The 3,441-nt window shown below is 35.8% G+C and overlaps 1 pseudogene; it reads right to left on the bottom strand.

Annotated features, from left to right (window-relative positions):
- Window positions 1-546: 546 nt before the first annotated feature.
- LOC136029623 (heat shock 70 kDa protein cognate 4-like) lies at window positions 547-2,460 on the bottom strand (annotated as a pseudogene).
- Between the last annotated feature and the right edge of the window lie 981 nt (window positions 2,461-3,441).

Here is a 3,441-nt window from a genome sequence, read left to right as displayed (position 1 = left end):
ATAGTTTGCATTTGAGATGACGAAACAACTTGTAAAATTCTATTCAGCAATCCAAAAAGTAAAAAACACAATTTAATGACATGATGACTTTAGTTATGTGTTTTGTTATGACGCTATTCTAGTACAATTTTCCAAATTATCCATGGGGATGGAATATTCAGGGAGTTGAACTTTCCAGAGAAATTTTGAACGGGAGAATTTGCCACAATTTCTATGCGATTTTTTTTTATATTTTGTTATCTTTTCTTCGATGGGGAAATGCACTGGAAAGAATTTTCAGCAGGATTATAACTTTTTAGGGAACTTTTTGTGGGAGGGGATTTCCCCAGGATATATTTTACATGAGCAAATTTTCCATGGGAGAACCTTCAAATTGGGACAGGGATTTCCACAAAAAAAAAATAACGGAGGGGAGGATTTCTGACTTGATTTGAACACTTCCAAAGGTAAAATAATGATACAAGTGTTTTTTCAGACTAAAAATGGCTATGGAGAATTTTACTGTGGGAATTTTTCAGCAAAGGTGGAAATTTTCTGGGGGGAGGTTTAACCAACTTCTTCCATAGTCGGTCCACCAGATTCTCGAGGTCGATCAGGCATTTCTCCAGGCGTACTTCCAACCCGTTGATAAAGTTTTGTTATTATAGGCTGGCAAATATTTTCAATTGCTTTTTGCTTGTCTTCAAATTCTTCTTTCTTAGCCAACTGATTCTCATCCAGCCATTTAATAGTCTCAGTACAAGTACCTATGACTGTGTTGCGGTCATCTTCACTAATCTTGTTTTTAAAATCTTCCCCTTCTATAGTCTGTTTCATACTAAAACAATAGGATTCAAGGGCATTCTTAGCAGAGATTTTATCCCTTTGTTTCTCATCCTCCGCACGATAACGCTCAGCATCATTGACCATTCGCTCGATTTCATCCCTAAATAAACGATTTTTGTCATTAGTGATCGTTATCTTACTTGATTTACCCATGGCTTTTTCAACAGCGGTAACATTTAAAATTCCGTTAGCATCAATATCAAATGACACTTCGATCTTAGGTACACCTTGAGGGGCTGGTGGAATTCCAGCGAGCTCAAATTCTCCGAGAAGATTATTATCTTCTGTCATGACTCGTTCTCCTTCATAAACTTTAATCAAAACTCCAGGCTGATTGTCCGAATAAGTAGTAAAAATCTGAGTTTGCTTCGTAGGAATGCCTGTATTCCTTTTTTATCAAGGAAGTCATCACTCCCCCAGCTGTTTCAATACCAAGAGAAAGTGGTGCAACGTCCAACAAAAGGAGATCCTGAATTACTTTCGATTTGTCACCATTAAGAATGGCAGCCTGAACAGCAGCACCATAGGCTACTGCTTCATTAGAATTGATTGACTTATTGAATTGTTTTCCCTTAAAAAAGTATTGTAAAAGTTTTTGCACACGCGGAATACGAGTTGAGCCTCCAACAAGAACGATTTCATGGATACTTCCTTTGTCTAGTTTAGTATCCCTGAGAGATTTTTCAACTGGTTCCATTGTACTTTTAAACAAGTCGGCAAAGAGTTCTTCAAATCGAGCACGCGTAATGGAGGTATCAAAATCAATGCCTTCATGCAGAGAGTCTATTTCAACATTAGCTTGGGTAGATACAGACAAGGTTCTTTTCGCTCTTTCACATGCGGTCCTAAGTCTGTTAAGTGCTCTTGAATTAGTTGAAAGATCCACTTTATGCTTTCTTATAAACTCTTTCACGAAGTGGCACACAAGTCTGTTATCAAAATCTTCTCCACCCAAATGCGTATTCCCAGCGGTTGGTTTTACTTCGAAGATTCCCCCCTCGATTACAAGAATGCTGACGTCAAAAGTAACACCACCAAGATCAAAAATGAGCACATTTCTTTCAGAGTCGTTTTTCTTATCAAGGACATAGGCAATTGCAGCAGCGGTTGGCTCATTAATGATACGAAGAATATTCAAGTTTGCGATGACACCAGCATCCTTTATAGCTTATCTTTGGGCATCGTTGAAATAGGCAGGTACAGTGACAACAGCATCGCTCACTGGTTCTCCAATATAACCCTCGGCGATTTCCTTCATCTTACCAAGAATCATTGAAGAGATCTGCTCAGGCATGAATGTTTCTGTTTTGCCTTGGAGTTGAACTTGAATTCTCGGCTTGCCATCTACATTGATTACCTTGAATGGCCAGTGTTTTATATCGGATTGAACCGAAGAATCTTCAAATTTTCTACCGATCAGTCTTTTGGTATCAAAGACTGTGTTTAGAGGGTTCATGGTTCCTTGATTTTTGCAGCATCTCCAATCTGACGTTCAGTGTCTGTAAACGACACATAAGAAGGCGTTGTTCGATTACCTTGGTCATTGACAATGATTTCAACTTTACCATGTTGAAACACACCAACGCAGGAGTAAGTAGTTCCTAAATCAATACCAATTGCAGGTCTTGTAGTCATTTCTAGTGTTTCTTTCTAAACTGTTTTATATTAGCAAATGAGCCCAGTTTCTTAGGACAAACTTGCAAGATAAACACATCTGGTAGTTCTAATAATAGTATTAAAACTTATATACAAATAAATCTTCAATTAATAAAAATTATTATGCATTTAAAATTTCAGTAGTAACTAATAAGGGTTAATGTCCAATCATGATAAAATATTGAGCCTCTGGCCCTCTGATCCCTCTTTCTCCTGACCTACGCTCCTCCATCGCCCTCCAAATCTCCTTTTACAAACACACTATGGCCCGATGCTCCATCCTCTAATTCTTCTGAATATTGGGGAGGGGATTTCCTTTAACTTTTTTTATTCCTTTAGCGGATGCTGTTTATACTTCTGCAAAAAAATCTTAGTATTTTGTTAGTATTTTTTTTAGTATGGAGTGAAAGTGGTATACCTTGATTCTCATGATTTTTTTTTTGAAAATAAATTCTTGTAGTTTTATTATATCCCAATACCTATGGGAACTGACTCTTGATTTATTTCTTGAATTTTTTATACTTTTTGAAAATTTTACAAAAAAAATTACCCTGAGTTGTCAGTTTAATTTACGTATAGTGATATTTGTTCTTTAAGCTTTTAATTTTTTTATTTATTAAAGTAAAAAAGGGAAAATATTCAAAATGTATTTTATTTTCACTAAAGTGCAAAGTATGTTCTGGTCTTTAGAAGACATGGGGGTATAGGCCTTCTTTATGGTAATTTCTGCTCCTTTTGAGTTTGACTCTGCTATTTATTGTAATTTATGTTCTTTTTTAGTTCCACTACTTGTTTTTATGTCTGCTCATTTTTATCTTTTTTTACCTCTTTACTTTTTTCAAAAAGCGTGTTTTGTGGGAACAGTGTCTTAAGTTGATTCAAATGGAGGGCTTTTTTTGGCTATTTTGCTTATTATTTTGATTGAAAGAATACCACAATTTATGCAAATCTATATTATTT

Source organism: Artemia franciscana, chromosome 7 (genome assembly GCF_032884065.1).
Source record: "Artemia franciscana chromosome 7, ASM3288406v1, whole genome shotgun sequence".
NCBI lineage: Eukaryota > Metazoa > Arthropoda > Branchiopoda > Anostraca > Artemiidae > Artemia > Artemia franciscana.
The sequence above is the reverse complement of the archived record's forward strand: the minus strand, read 5'-3'. Positions and strand labels throughout refer to the sequence as shown.